Source organism: Parasteatoda tepidariorum, chromosome 1 (assembly GCF_982258835.1).
Source record: "Parasteatoda tepidariorum strain Cologne lab strain chromosome 1, Ptep-v5.0, whole genome shotgun sequence".
In the NCBI taxonomy this organism is placed as follows: Eukaryota; Metazoa; Arthropoda; class Arachnida; order Araneae; family Theridiidae; genus Parasteatoda; species Parasteatoda tepidariorum.
In genome coordinates, this window is record NC_141755.1 from 117,125,269 (window position 1) to 117,142,858 (window position 17,590).

General features: G+C 31.2%; 1 long non-coding RNA gene across 1 annotated transcript; it reads left to right on the top strand.

Moving 5' to 3' along the window:
* The first annotated feature begins 2,605 nt into the window (after positions 1-2,605).
* On the top strand, positions 2,606-9,687 carry LOC147816767 (uncharacterized). The gene is made up of 2 exons (XR_015429060.1): positions 2,606-2,829; positions 7,920-9,687. It is a non-coding gene; the product is annotated as an uncharacterized LOC147816767 (long non-coding RNA).
* The last annotated feature ends 7,903 nt before the right edge of the window (positions 9,688-17,590 follow it).

Consider the following 17,590-nt stretch of genomic DNA (forward strand, 5'->3'; position numbering starts at 1 on the left):
GTCCCAGCTTCTTCAATAATTATCGTTATATTTTTGACGGTGTTAAACATTAATTTAGGACTTTTTTTGTCTTCATTTCTGACAAGGATTCTAAATATATATATATTAACCGTCTCCCTTACCAATATTTGTTGAAACAAATGCATAAAATCGACATATTTTTTTATTTCATTTATAAATACAAGGAGCAGAAACAAAACATAATAAACAAGTTTTAAGTTAAAATATTATTATTTTTATTTTTTAAAAAAACTATTTAATTTACTATTAGTTTGCCATCCGGAGTTATCTCGGGAAAAGAAACGTTAATAAGAAATAAGAAACTTTAAGCACTTTTTAAAAACGCTACGCACCTTGTCTACGATTAGCTATTAACGAGGTATCATAAATGCAAAATAAAGACTGGTTTATTTTTTCTATTTTCAATTGTTATCGCTTTAAACACTCATGACTCATTATTCAAATTTCAGAACCAGAATCAATTCGAATTCGAGAGCTTTCTGCCATTGCGAATATTTATCTTTTATTAAACCTATTACAGTAGGTAAAATAACACTCTTAGTGTTTTGACTTAGATTTGTGGCGACGAAAGGGTGATGACACCATTAGCGTGGGGGGAGCAACGTTGGCCCATATAATATGGTGCCCCTGAAAGAGTGGCCAACAAATCTGCCCTTCAGGTGCCTGTATGACCTAGGTCATCGTCCAGGTGGGCAATGGGGAAAAAATGAATTGCTTTAAAATTTCAAATACGTACGCTGGCTTGTTTACTCATTAGAAAATACGGTTATTCGACATAAAAACATTATATACTGGTCCTTTTGTCGTAGTGGTCTTTCAGAGATTTCGGGGAACGAATCTGTTCATATCACTAAGCGGAATTTTTGTTTCTTGGCTACCCTGCTAGATTCTCTTGTAAAAACTTCATCAAGTTGAATGGTACTAGAGGAGTGATTTGATTTGATTACTTTATTCACATGAATAAAATGAAAATTCAATAAAAATCTTCACTTTATTCCAACTGACCCTTGTCAATCGAAGAACAGATGGCACAAATTTGATAAAGTTACATTCAGGGGGAGAATGGAATTCGAACCCGATTCCTCGGAGCTTCAAAATATTCGGCAGGAGGACCATGTATCTTGACTAAAATGATTAGAGAAAAGAAGCATAGACTTAAAGGGAAGGTAACTGAGTATCTAATGTGTAAAGAGAAGCTGAGAGTTTAATGTCTCGGACGGCAAAAGAGAAGGTTTCAGGTTCGTGTCTGAAGTCACTAAAGAACCTCAACGCTGTAACGGAGTGGAACAAACACCAACTGCATGAAGATAATAACTAAGATATAAGTCTGTTATACCACAGAAATCAAAATCATCACCTTATTCACACCATAAGCATTTAATGAATGGTTAACAGAAGTGAACTAACAACAGCAATATATTTTATTTATCAGGCTGATCAAAGTGGTCACCCACCCGCTAACTGACCACAGCCAGTAATACTTGACTTATTCTACTGGAAACCGTGTCTTTAAAATCAGCCCAATGCGGGACTCAAGCTTGAGAAGAACATCACAATGATGTATTCAGGATGGCAGTGGAATCCTTACCCGTTACTTCCAAGCTAGAGAGCGTTTGGTGGAATGGTGAGACCACTTGTCCTTGGAGGCCCTTTTTATCGTTCTGTAAAAATGTAATTACCCTACAACCTCTTATTTCCTCAGCAACTTTTGCTAGAATTTTTCCCAACCATGAAAAGTAAACTCAGCCCACTCAAGGAACAGAGGATATATTACATACGAGTATTTTATTCATTGGTACTTGCATGCTTGTGTGCTCAATTACACGCAAGTGCTCAATTACGTTACATGCATTCAATTATACAAGTACGGCTTTTAAATCTTTATCAAGTAGAAAGACAGACAGTACAATTTAAATAAGAACAATACGAATATACATTCGGGGTAGGGTGGGATTCAAATCCTCGACCACCACGCTACAGAACGTTTTGGCTTGTGGTTGTGGTTTATTTACGTCACACTAGAGCTGCACAATGGGCTATTGGCGAAGGTTTGGGATGCACCCCTGAGGATGATCCGAAGATATACCATCACAATTTTGATCCTCTGCAGAGGGGATGGCACACCCGATTCGGTAGCCCAACGACCTGCTCGCGAAGTCTACTTTACGGTAGAACAATTTAACGAGGACCAATACCGCACAACATCAGTTCCTTCGTAGACTGTTCCAAGTGGTCACCCACCGGCACACTAACAGCAGTCAGTGATGCTTGACTGCGGTGTTCTACTGGGAACCGTGCCTTAACCATCAGTCCACTGCGGGACCTCTTTCAAGCAGAAAGACAGATAGTACAATTCAAGTAAGGACAATATGAAGATACATCCAGGGTAGGGCGGGATTCGAACCCGTTACCTCCACGCTACAGAAAGTTTGGCCGGCGATAACGCTCGGCACAGGGTGGCCCCAAAAACGCGAATAGCATAGATCCACTTCATCATCAACTCAACTCAACTTTGACAGACAATAATTGCCAATCGTTATCGATATGAAGTGATATAAAATACGGAGCAAGACTGGTACCCAACGAGTTCTTTATATCTCTGCTTTGTCGTTCCTTTTTTTATGAGTTGGTAGATAGTGTAGTTAGTCAAGTTTTACATATCAAGATGGATATAGTATGTGATTTGAAGTCTCGTGTTCTGTTTTGGCTCAAAGAAATTCTAAAGATTTTAAATTAAGAAAAGTTCGCCAGCTATTTCGAAATTCTTGAAGATAGTTTATCGATGTCTCATCTGACGAGAACTTTAAGGTAAGTCTTTTTCTATTCTTTGCTACTTTTACATACTTAAAATTTTTCTTGATGATTGATGATATGATTGTAATTCTCCAAAATTCGGAATGAATAATATACCTCTAATAAAGAATAATTAATATACCTCTTTAATTAGCTTTCTCTACTGTGAAATTTAAAAAGTTTTTTTATGAGATATTGGCTTGCTGAAAGTATTTTTATAAAACTGACTTTCAATAATATTGCGATTGAATGTTAATGAAAAACAGTAAAACGAGAGTTTTATGCAAAAATAGTTTTAAAATTTTAAATTCTTTTTTTTTAAATATATTTTTTAACAGGATTTCATATATCTAATAGTCTACTCTTTAAAACTCTGTCCTTTTTTTCTTCTCCGATATTTATTTGATTTATAAAGTTTTGTGATTGTTTCAAACTTACAGAATTCCCACTCAATTCTAAAATCCTGTATATTGAAGATTAATATTTTAATAGAGATTAGTGTAAGACATTTTTTTTTAAATATTTGGGTTGCACAGACTATTAATTTTGATTAAACAAAATCAATATCTTCTATATTGGCGATTTAGCTATAGTTTGTCTAAATGAAGAAATTCCCTAGCCATTTGTCTGGATCCATGGCGGTAACTATGGTAACGAAGTTAGTGGGTTAAGTAAAAACTACTTCTAAAATACAAAACGATGTAAGTTTTAAAATATTTGAGATGAATAAAATTACGATTTAATTTTTAAAAATTACTTATATTAGTTCTTACGGTAGGGGGTAGTTCTTACCATAGACAAACTCTAGGTTTACAAGTCCGATTCATTTTTATTCGGTTTCGCAACACCATATATGTATCTAGGATCTTTCCTCTCCTATTCTGTTCTTTCCTTAGACCAGGGAAGTTAAATTTCGTTAGACCGTTAATTAGTTTGCATGTAGTTAAGCAAATGTTTCAACCTTTAGCCAGTGCGATTAAGGCAAATGAAATTTTTTTTTTCGAATTTAAAGTAAATCAATACTTAACTATTGTGAAATAATTTCTCCTTTGAAATGTGATTATTTTGTCTGCAAATTTTGCTCATATTTCTTGGGATGAATAATGGTAACTAACTGGCTTGCAGGGAAATTTTAATCGTAATGACTTTCTTCAAAACCTATGAAAATTAAAGGATGGGAAATTTCGTTTAATCGAAAATTTAGTTTCGAAACTTTCAGATTAAGAATTTCGTTTTATGGAGATTCTACTTTATTTTGATAAATCTACTATGGTATTGAAATCTGCAAATCGTTTGCTAATTTTATTTAGATTGGTTAAATAATTTCCTAATGAAACACAATTGTTATATAGAATTTACTGGTTGTGTATACTAAATATTTTGCACGAATTGTTGGCTTATTTTAATTTTATATATAATCTATTTGATTTTTACTATGTAAAGGAATGAACCAACTTCCTACAAGGAGGTTGGGAAGTTTGCTGCCTACTTTAAATTCCTTCGTAGGTAAACCATGACTAGCTGCTAGCATAAATTTATAATTGTGTAGGGCTCCATGGCAGATACGCAGCGACATTGTCGCAGAGCGTTGGAGTTCTTCTAGAAAGATTTTTTCTTTTGAAAAGTAAAAAACTTTACTTTTCATTTCTGCAAAAACTTTCACGTAATATTTGAATCTTGCATTTAAATCACTTTTTGGCGAGCTCAATTTACGCCATTTGTATCGTAAATCCATACAATGTTTAGATTTTATTTCAGCAGTTATTGATGTTGATTTTCAAGCGGATTTTAGATATTCCGATATATTTCAAACATTGGGGAACAATCGAATCGCTCATTTGAGCATTTACTTCTTGGGGGTTATTGCTATTGATTTCTCTAGTTTTTAAATCCGTTTTTTTATACGATATAATTAACCACTACCTAATCTCTAAACTAAACACGTATTTGAGGATTCTGATTCTCGTGATTTCGTTGTCTATCCCTTTTTGGCAATCGCTACTACGGATTTCACGATTTTCAATAATTATCTTTTGTGATAATTGCTTACAATATGCGAAGAAGGAAATAATTTCTGCGCCCCCAACAACATACGAGAATATCACCCAAAATTACAGAATAAAAATTATTACACGCTCAATTTAAAATTTATATATTGTAAACAAAGCACTTTTGTTATTTTAAATTAGTAACATATATGTTTGTTTAAAAGTATCTTGCAGTAAGATATTAGTGCTAGAAAGTTTTGTCACAGATAGCTCGAATAAAAGTTTGCCACAGGGTGGGTTCTTCGGTGATTTTTCTGTAACTAGTAATTTTCCTGACTTTTAAAGTAAACAGATTTTAAAAATTCGAAAACAGTTGAAATGTCATTCAGACTAGAAAAGAAGTGTGTCAAAACTGTAAAATGAACAAAAATTTTAAGTCTTTACTATCTCTAATTCCTTTCAGAATTGGAGATTTTAATTCAACCGCATGAATATTTAGCACCGAACTCGAGTATTGTCGCTTTAGTCTACATGGTGCGTATCGTATTTAAAAAGTGTTTAAAGGTGCTTATTTTCGATTTTCGTTATTTAAAACCCCTTAAACATGCTTTTTTCATTTTTTTTTTGTAAAAGTGCTCAATTTTTCCCTTTTCAAAAAGTAGTTTTTTTTCGTTACCATGTCTATTTTCGCCACATATTATGTAAAAGCATGCTTTTCACATTGTTCTATTCAACTTCTTCACTATTCACTTCGGCGTACCCTCGGTCCATAGCGTATGAAAGGGCCAATCATTTTATATGTTTGAAATACTTGCGAGTTCGTATGTGCGTCTACTGAGCTGGGTTCGGTGAGATTATTGCCTTCTCATGTGCAACTCTGCTGCATTTTGCAAGATATTCTCAATTTCAGTTTTCATTTTCCACCCTTTTGATATCGAACCGAAACATCTCTCTATCATTTTATAACGGCTAATATAATCAAGAAAAGAGTTCTTTGTCAGAAACTAGTTATTTTATCTTGATCATGTAACGTCTTTGAAAATTATTGCGTTTTGTTAATGTATGTAGTGCTTAAAATATTTTTGGGTGCTTAAAAAGTACTTAAAAGATGCTTATTTTTTGTTGAAAGATTTGGCTACGCCCCCTGGATTAATATTATCGATTTATTAGTCGTAAGTATAAAACGTTCATCAGCCAACTTAAATTATATTACGCAAAAGTATAAAAAATATGCCACTATATCTGCATCAAATTTTATATTTTTAATGACATTTCCTATTTTCTTGCAGGATCCAAATTTTCAATATTTTTATATATTTGCAGTTATATAACGAGTTATTAGTAAATAGTAACAATAAAAAAAATTACGTGTTGTACAAAGTCGCAACATTCTAAGAAGTTGTGTCATCATATACATTATTGTTTTTCTAATTGAAATTAAAAAGCAGTCAAAATGACTTCCTTAGGCATTCTAGTGTTAATGTATCTATTCTATTTTAGCACTTTATAATATATTTAATTATAAAACACTTCACACATTGAACTATTCCATAAATAAAAGTAAATATTTAAAGTATTAGATTAGGAAAAAAATAGGTTATTTTGACGAAATTTTAGATTCTTATTAACCTCGTATGAACGTTAAGTAATTGGATTTTCAAAACCCTTCAAATTTTTGATCTCCGACTTTTAGAAATGATAGTAATTTTTCCATACTGATAAATGAAAATGAAAGTACGTCCTTGGCCATATTATTAGATGTACAGTATGTTTACGTGGAATCTTATAGTGCAACTTTATTGTTTTTAAGCGACTGAAACCGGTTTGCACTTGTTTACGTTCGTGCATTAATTGGTTAACATTGTAATGCAATACGTTAAAAATAATTACAAACAGGAAGTATATAAAAATCTCTTCCATTCAAACTAATTACATGTGTGTTTAAATAAAAAAGTATTGCCTATAAACTTTTGATTTGACAATATTTTATACATTTTTAAACAGGGTATCTGCTGTATTTTAGATTTTCAAATTCATGATTTTTCATGACTTATTGAAGTTACTATTTTCTCAGACAAAAACCGTAATAAATTAAAAAAAGCATTATAATAACATTAATTGAAATGATAGGTATAACCAAAACTGTTATACTCTGCATCTTGATTAGATTTAAAATTTAAAAAGAAAAAGTTCAATTGTGAGTGACAAATTTTTTTCAATACCGAAATTCATGACTTTCCAGGTGAGCAGATTTTGTTTAAACTTTACATTAAATTTAATTTTAAAGCCCTGCTTACAAAATTTAGCCTTAAAAATTGTGTAAATCCTTCCATGAACTCTGATGGTAAGGAGCTTCTAACTCATGAACCGATAGAGGATATTTTACGTAAGCACTGTGTTGTCGGTGCGAGTGAAGAGCAGAATGCGAGTGAAGCAGTGGTGGCTCCCCCACCACTGCTTTTAATTGGTTTTAAAGCTCACCAAATTTTTGTCTCACTGAAAATGTTTGGACAAAGCATTGTAACACTAGTATTGCGTCCTATGTAACTTTCTTCATAACTAAAACTTATGTTTAATTTAGTTTCTTGGTTGGAGATGTTGAACTTCTGCTGATAAAATCTCCAACTGATCAGGATGCTAATAAATTTAGTCATTTGGCATAAAGCTCTAAAATAAGAACTTTCACGAATATCGGACTGTAATGTTCCCTCACGGTCTAAGGATAAATCTGTCAATTCCGTGGTTACTTAAAGTTTTGAGTAATTGGAATTTAGACAAGGCCATTAAGTTTTCATTCGAACTTCGTCTGCATTAGGATATATAGATTTCTGTGTTACTCCAGCGTTTTGAAAAGTAAGCACATAGCTCAGAGGTCCTACGAGCAGGAATTAAATGTTCGGATTAATATGATCACCGTTATAAGATTTATGAATTTTGTAAAATGCAGACTCTGGATATGCATTTAAAGGGCCTACCTACAAAGGGGTTGACTGAGATATTGCATAACTAATATTTATAAAACTTTACTCTACTCAATATCAAACACTGCCTCTGATTAGAGTGAAATTATGTTAATATAACCATAAGAATAAAGACATTTTGCATTTTTATCACTAGGCGTTGCATTGAGTACTTCATCCTCAGATTCCTTGAAGACCATATTTTCAATGATCTCCATGACTGACCTAGTTACCATGAGGCCTGTTGTCTGCCAAAAGCTCCATGACTGACTTAGTTACCATGAGGCCTGTTGTCTGCCAAGAGCTCCATGACTGACCTAGTTACCATGAGGCCTGTTGTCTGCCAAGAGCTCCATGACTGACCTAGTTACCATGAGGCCTGTTGGCTGCCAAGAGCTCCATGACTGACCTAGTTACCATGAGGCCTGTTGTCTGCCAAGAGCTCCATGACTGACCTAGTTACCATGAGGCCTGTTGTCTGCCAAGAGCTCCATGACTGACCTAGTTACCATGAGGCCTGTTGTCTGCCAAGATCTCCATGACTGACCTAGTTACCATGAGGCCTGTTGTCTGCCAAGAGCTCCATGACTGACCTAGTTACCATGAGGCCTGTTGTCTGCCAAGAGCTCCATGACTGACCTAGTTACCATGAGGCCTGTTGGCTGCCAAGATCTCCATGACTGACCTAGTTACCATGAGGCCTGTTGACTGCCAAGATCTCCATGACTGACCTAGTTACCATGAGGCCTGTTGTCTGCCAAGATCTCCATGACTGACCTAGTTACCATGAGGCCTGTTGTCTGCCAAGATCTCCATGACTGACCTAGTTACCACGAGGCCTGTTGTCTGCCAAGATCTCCATGACTGACCTAGTTACCACGAGGCCTGTAGTCTGCCAAGATCTCCATGACTGACCTAGTTACCACGAGGCCTGTTGTCTGCCAAGATCTCCATGACTGACCTAGTTACCACGAGGCCTGTTGTCTGCCAAGATCTCCATGACTGACCTAGTTACCACGAGGCCTGTTGTCTGCCAAGATCTCCATGACTGACCTAGTTACCACGAGGCCTGTTGTCTGCCAAGATCTCCATGACTGACCTAGTTACCATGAGGCTTGTTGTCTGCCAAGATCTCCATGACTGACCTAGTTACCATGAGGCCTGTTGTCTGCCAAGATCTCCATGACTGACCTAGTTACCATGAGGCCTGTTGTCTGCCTAGATCTCCATGACTGACCTAGTTACCACGAGGCCTGTTGTCTGCCAAGATCTCCATGACTGACCTAGTTACCATGAGGATCGTAGTTTGCTAAGATGACCTACTTCAGTTACCTAATCGACATAACAGAACAAGAGGTTTATTTTTATATTCTCCTTAAGTAATATGAAAATTCCATTTTCGGTATTTTGGTTATTGAAATTTAAATTTTTCTCTTATAAGAATTAAGTTCCATAAATATTTTTAATTAAATCTAAATCCATATTTATAATATAAATGCAATTTTTAGTTTACATCGTTTAAAAGATTATTTCAAATATTTTTATTAATCGTAAAGAATATTTAAGTCTTTTTACCTAAACATACCTTTTTCTATTTATCATATCTAAAAATTATTATTCATAAATTTTTTTGAGTCTTATTTACCCAATTAATATCTTAAATTAAATTTAAAATCTAAGTCTCTAAAAATTGGCTGCACCTTTAATCTATCAGCTATGTATTATATATACGTAGTGTTAATAGTCTTAACATTTATAATACAAGCTTATTGTTAGCTATTCCTCGCAATCAGCTGTGTGCATAATATTTGAGAAAAATGAAACCTTAGCGCAAAATAACTAATTTCGATTTATTTGTGCTTTTTTTCCCCTTCAAACTATTGTCCAGTACACCAACTAAAATCTAAGATTTGCATTATTCAAAAGAATTGTTTTAGTGTTTAAATTCAAATCATTAACTTCAGAGAATTATTTAAAAATTAATACTTCCGTTAGATTCTCAGACGAAACATATTTAGATGAATAAAACTTTGATTTTATTTTGGCATTAAAATTTTTTAAATATTCCTCTTCCATGTATTTCCTCCAAATAGGTTACTTTCACATTTTAGAATCCGTTTAAGTAAATGTGGGTTAATTTCAAAATCTACCATTTAAAATACACTTAATCTGTAATTTAAGCAAAGTTTGTGTGTAAAAACAGATCTGAGGAATTTATATCTAATAGACAAAATCTGATCTCAGATTTGTAAGCTTCTGTTAAAATAAACAATTTCTTAAACTTGTTTTAATCTTCAAAAAAAAATTCCAGCGTGCAGGTAAAAACCGGTATTTATTAAACGAGATACTTGGATGGCGGAAACATACAATATCGCAAATTTAGTGTCACCTTAATAAATCACACGGTATAAAATTGATAGTTATGAATTAATCTCTCCTCATCAGCACATATTAAATACCAGTTTACGTATTTAAGGCAACCCGTACTGTTCAAAATAGAAATCTTATCTTAATATTCCGGATATGTCTGTTTGTGTACCTGTTACTTAAATTATTTAAAACCCTTATTCATGCTAACGACTCACTGTAGCGTCTCACATATTTCAAATTTTATTTTTGTCCTAATCTTAGTTAGCTTTGATGGAAAACAATGCTGTATAGTTAGCACTTCACACATTAGGTCTTATTCTTATTTACGTAACTGCATTAAGGTAAATTTCCCCAAACAAATCTAAATTTATAATTTGTCGATCATTTATGTAGTATCTATCGCAATAACAATTCTACGTATTTAGTCTAAATTTTAAAAGCATTCATGTGCTTTGTATGAAGTTTGAGAACGAAACTATTAAAAGAATATTAAGGAAAAATCGTGTCTAATAATTAAGTTAGTGTTTTGTGTAAAAATAAAACTGGTAGTTTTTATCACGCTTTGTCGTAACAAACTTTTATCTGTAGTTAGTACTAATTATACACATTATTGCATGCATTGAAAATGTTAGATTAGTTAGAAGTTTGGTAAATAAAACATTTCAAAGTGTCAGTTGATTTTTCTTAAGATAAACGAAAATTATATTTCTTATAAAAAATATCTGATACATTCATAAATGGGCTTCTACAAAACTAGTCTTGTTTTTTAATCTTATTTCTCTGCCGAGTCTATTTGCATAACGAAAATCTTTAAATGAATATGCCTGAATTTGCTTCATCTTCCCTCTTAAATATTAATAGCAGTTTTGATACATATTCAGTGCTTAAAAGTATACGTTCAACGCTGAATAATATTTATTACGGATGATTCGGCTCGTTTAGTTATGCGAAACTGGCTGTGGGCATAGCACGTGATAAAAGGATATTTTAAAAGAATCTGACACTGTTTAGCCATAGTTTCAAAAAGTAAATTTGGAAAATTTTTGAATTTTCCCTTTTTTAAATGTAAACATACCTGGATGAGCAAATTTAAAGCAATTCATGTTTAATCAATTTCGTTATGCATTCATATTATTCATTCATCATGCTATTTCTGGCTAACTACTAACATGAGACTAACTATAACATATATTTTAACCATAAGCTAACATCAATTCATTGACTCGGCGGCTAAATAAGTTTAAATAATGGGACATAGCTACGCGGTAGAAGCTATTTTATTTAGAGTATACTTAAAATTTACATTTTAAAATTATATAAAATTTTTATAAATTATTAGATAGTAAAAATTTTTAAGGTTATGCAGTTTCGATCATTTTCAGTTATTTTTCCAAGTTTAGTGAAAATAACGTGGAAAAAACGTTTAGAAATACTTACTAAAATTCAGCTTTGTTCGAATTTTGAAATTTCTAATTAAGATAAAATAAAAATTTTGTAACAGGTGCATTAAAGATACGCACAAATTTTTAAAAACATGAGTCTATTTTAATAACTATAAAAGATAAAAATTAATTTCTGACTTTGTATAAACTGAAACAAATTCTTAACTTGGAAGAAATTTTGAAACTAGTGATTTTTACTAAGACTAGATGTCTTATTACTTAGACCAAAAATCTAAAATTAATAAAATACGAAACAAATTAAACTTTTCAGCTTTAATTTTGAAGATCTCTATTAAACAACATAGACAATAAATACCCTGAAACAATCTTATATCATAGTACATGCACCTTTTTTAAATGCGTAGTCTTGTAATTGTCCGTTTTGTACATTTCTGAATTGTGTTTTCTTATCTAGAGATTCCTGAACAATAAAATATAAAGGGAAGCTTTTAAAATTTTACCTATTTTTTCATTAAACATAAAAACGTGTTGAAAAGGCGTATGGTTGAAATTTTTCCCAGATTAACTCTTTTGCACAGTTAATTTTATCACAAACTGTTCTTATATTGCGTATCAAGCATAAGTCTCTGCCTACTGAGGTTCTATTAGTGATTTTACTGTTCGGCTACCGTTGTTGAACTAAACTATTTGTTTATGTAAATTAGATCAACTTTAATTCGGGATAGTCCATGACGAACATAATATGTTTTGAGAAATGACAACTCTGGTATTAATTCTCGTTATGACAGCCACTTCATATGCTGTTTTTGTCGCCAATGCTAATATAAAATAATTAATATGTTAATATAAAATCCAATGTTAATATAAAATCCAAAGTTTCCTTAAGGCTGTCCAGCTAACTATTGTGACTTAAATCCCGCTGTAATACGGGTAGACTTCAAAAACGTTCTTTCTTGTATATTAAATTAGTTTCATTGTAAATTGTTTTCGATTAAGTATGAATCGATTATTGGTTAACAACGTTTCACATATAGAGGCGTTCATCCACAGCATTAATCTCTTTTCGACCCAAGTTTTAAACATCCTGGAAAGTACTCAGCGAGCTTTGAAACTTGCATAGCTATTAAAAAGAAAAACGCATGACAGCTGCTAGGCATTACGATATGAGAAACTTTATTTAACTATACTGGATCCTTAACTAGACATAAGCTAATCTAAAACTAGAAAAGTGGGGTCTAGACTAATTAGTTTTCAAAGCATAAATGGTAAAGCTCAGTTAAATAAGTTTCGTACTCGTATTAATCATTACAGAATATTCCATAATCTGATAAATAATTGTTTTAATAATTTGATAATTTCGAAAATGGGTACATGAATTCAATCGCCCTTCAAGGTCTAAATTAAATTATAGAATTTAATTCAAAACGAAGATTAAATTTCAGTTAGATGACAAAATTGAAATGGGAATTTAATACTACATAGAAAGTCTTTAAATGGAATCAAAAATTTAAAAACATTTGAGTTGTGAATGTTTTAACTTAGCATTTATTACAACCAAATTGATTCGTCCTATTGAAATTCAAGATAATTTAACACAATTTTAAAATATTTTAAGGAAATTTAAATCTTTTAATTTGCAAATGTATCTAATAAAATAAAACAGGTATTTGTAATAGTTTACGTGTTTTGAAGAAAAATAAATAATTCAACGTATTAACGCATAAATTAAATGTTACCAATTTAAGATTTTCAAATCTGATTTTGGTGCTACGTAAAGTAAATGTATAGATTTCCACTCAAATGAGTGATTAAAGAGTTCTCGAACGCATACTTTTAAACTGAACTATTTCTTTTAATATACCGATCCTGTGTAAAAGTGCTACAAATATAGATTATTGTTCAGAGAAGGCAAAATTTCGGATAGAAAATTGAATCAACTATTTAAACAGAAGCCGAAACAATCCACGAGGTAAAGTATAAACATACTATCTTAATGTGTTCCGTTTTAAATCTAACAGTAAAATTTAGATTTTTTTCTTCCGATTCTCATAATATGTTGCGATTGCGTTTAATACTTAAGAATTAATGACATAGATAACAACAAGCTTGTAATGATTAAAACTTGTATGCAAAAGTATTTTAAAAGCAGATTTGCAAATTCCGAGAAATTTTTTTTTTAGTCTTCAAATTCATTGATTTGAGTTTTATCCAAAGCGGATCATTGTTAAAACGAGCGAGAAATCTTCTATGCAATTATAAATAAAATAAAATGTTATAGATAACTCTAAATCGGGAACATATAATACTAATTTTGGAATCTCTAACAGTTTTGAGCTGGCTTAAGTTAAATTGTCTATGAAGTAAATTGTGAGATACTACATCAAAATTGCAACTGTATGATTTTATAGTTGTCGAGAACCAAATTTAAACCTGATAGCACGTATAGATTAATAGACTTTGATTGAAAAACAGTCAGTACTACCGAATTTATAATCCATGATATAGCAGATCTACACAATTTGGGGATATCGATCTGCTGCATGAGTGTGCAAGTGTGAATCGGAAGTTTCGGAATGTTCTAGACTAGTGTGGATAATGACGTGGAGGTGGTAGTCGGCCGTTCTGCTTTCTCGTCATGTTTCACACTCGTCCAGCCGTTTCGGAACTTCTCGATTCACACATGTGCGCTTCTGTAGTGGATCAGTATCCTTGTGCTGTGTAGAAATCTTTAACGGCAGTCTTTCTTTAAGAACTTGAAACTAGTTATTCTTTTTTGATATGTACTCGTGCAGCTTTGACTCTTAACAGAATAAGTAGGATACAACAATGAATTTTCGAGCGAAAGAGTTCCTTGATATCTTCAGACTCTATACTGATTGTGTTTCAAAAAATCATACATTATCTATTTTCTGCTCAAAACACTAAGTAGTAGTAAATCTTTAGGATTTTAATATACACCAGCAGGGGAAAAAATCCGTTCTTAGAAAAAGATGTAGCTAATTTTTTAAATTACTTTTTTTAACTGCCCTCTTCTGAAAGTTATCAATTAACAGTTTAAATTTTTTACAGCCTTATAACTTGAATTGAAAGTAAAAGGTAGCGCCAATTTTATGTAAAATTGCAGGCTAAAATTTAATATAGAGAGAAACTCAATGCGCAAATCTGCCTTTCATATAAATTAGTTTGAAAAATTACATTTTCAAAATATAACTTAAATTTTTCGGAAATTAAGTTTCAGGTGCAAGAGACTTTTCAATTTTAAAATGAAATCTTAAAGATAATTTTTAAAAGTTTTTTTAGACACTATTTAAAGTGACAAAATTGAGAATTAAATTTTAATGCATTCAGGTTCATTATTTTTGTTCTGATACATATTTTTACAAGGAGAATTTTCAATAGATTATAAGTTTTCATGACTCTCGCATTGTATAATTAAATATCAAAGTTGCCGTTTGATAGCTTATTGTGTACTTTAAGAAATCCATGTTAATATTTCGTTACAAGTACAAGTTTAATGTGAAATGTTGGTAAAAAAAACTCCATTGTAAATGTTAGAGCTCCATGTAAAATAAGGAAGATATTGTTCAAAACTAATTTGTAAATTAGACGCATGTAATGCCTAGATGCAGTTTGAAATATTTGTAATTGTGAAATGTTTCAATAAAAATATTTGATCGACAAATTGGTTAGTTTTACTTTTGTTATACATAGGAATTTCTTTTTATTCAAGACTAAGTTGTTCAGTTTTAAATTACTATTTTACAGATTAATGATATTCAAATTTATCTTGATTTTACTTGAAATTTGCATTAGGGAAATATTACGCTGTTAGTTGAACTCTTCTCTAAATACTTTACGGATAGTTATCAAAGAACAGAATTTAGTTCTGTGTTGAGACACTAGACAAATATTTAGAAGCATTCTATGCCTGTCAACACTTTTTAAAGAACTTTTCTTAGTGAAAAATCAAATTCAAACAAGTAGACATCGACAGTAAAATTCTCTTAACTGACAAGAATAAGTGCTTTTATCTGATACACATTTGTTTTTCTTCATTACTCTCGAGAATTGAGACCCAGATTATGTTCTTTGACGCACAATTTTTATTAAACAAAAGGGGCTGACCCCCCTGTTCACTACCGCTCAAAAACCTCTATGATTTCATCGCAATAAATGCTGTTTATTGCCAGAAAACGGCTTTTCTTTAGTTAAAATTATTCACTTAACATATATGTACTAAAAGTAATTGTGTTTACGCTTGTGCCTCCACGTCCCCACGTCCAAATATTAGCTATTGGTATTATAAATATTTTGATTTAGAGTTGAACAAAAGTAATTTTTCTAAGTAATCTTTTTTTATAACGTTTATATTGTTCAAACAAATTTGAGTTCACGACCGTAATTTAATATTTTCGCTTATCAATCTGGCAGATATGTTAAATACCATTTTTGCTTGCATCACATTTTGCATGAAGCTGATCATTAAGTCTTATAACAATATATTAATGTTTGCACCAAATAATTATAAAACGCTTAATAAGATTAGAGACCTTTTTAAATAACTTTATTTTTAAATGTAGCCCAGAATTACGCTATTATAATAAAATAAAAAAGCAATTCTCTTAGTTTTAAACTCTTAAACTAAAAGTGTAATAATAGCAGTAGAGAAAAATACCTTTAAATTAGGGATACAGACATATTTATAGAAAAACAATACCATTTTTTTTTAATGCTGATAACAAGATGGAAATGAGTGAGGAAAAAGTGGATGCTACCACTTGATTTTTGCAGTCGATTAAGTGCGCTGACAACAGGGAAAAAAATGTCAGAAAATTGTGTTTTTATGTTATATCTATTTCGTACAATTTAATTGTATTGTAAGTTCAAAACGAACGAAAATATATTAAGCATTTTAATTTTTTATTTTAAAATACAGAATGACAGCATTTTTTGCTCCTGTAAAGGTAGAATTTTTAAACAGCTTCTCACTTCCATTATTTACAAATTTGCTATTATTTGCAGTTAATTAGAACTAAAACAGTTATTCGTCACTGAAATTTATGTAATTAATGAAATATAAAATTTTTGAAATATGACTGAAAATTTCTTATTAGGATTTTGTATTCTAGTATAAAGTACCGATAATCTAACAGATTTTTCAATAACTATTAAACTGTCTTTAGAATTAAAAGTATCAAGAAATATTTTTACTTGTAATTAGAGAGCTTGAAAAATATATATAAAAGGGAAACCGGTGTCCCATCTGCGTCAGAGGTTAAAGAATTTTTCTCGTTTTGTATTCGTAGTTTAACAAACTAAATTCCGTCATTATATCGAATTCTTTTTATTCATTGAAAGCTCTTTTGAACTTTGCTACCAAATTTAAAAAGTTTTTGTATTTAAAGGTTAGACTAATAAAGTTTCTTTTTTTTTTCAAAAAATATTTTTAAAACTTTCAAAATCAAAAACTTCAAAACTTTTTAGTAAAATTTTGTGACCAGTTTGAATAGAACAAAATTTACTGAATGAAATAAACTGCTCAAATAGTTTACTTATTTTATTCAAAATTCTTTTTTAAATACTGAGGGAAGAGACCTTTTCAAAACCATTATTAAATCTCATTTTTAATTTTTCATTATTACCCGAACTTAATAATCTAGTTATATAAGTTCTCATAAGCAATCTACTGATTAAGTGTACAAATTTCCGATAAATGAAGTGTTCTTAATTCTTTGACGCAGAATTTTTATTAAACATGTCGTACTTTTTCATTATTGTATAAAAGTCAAAACAATTGAAAATATTATAGTTAAAATTTTGATCATTTATGATTATTAAATAGAGAATGCCGCATCAGTTTTTTGTTTCTGCTGTAAAGGTAATTCATCCAACGCGGCTCATTTCTAAATTTATACTTAATTTAATTAGATCTAAGAAATGGTCACTAATCATTGAAGTTTCCTTAATTAACAAAATCAAATATTAAATTTTTGACTATAAAAAAAAGAAATTAAAACTACTTTTTGGATTATGTAATTCAGTACAGATTTCAGAT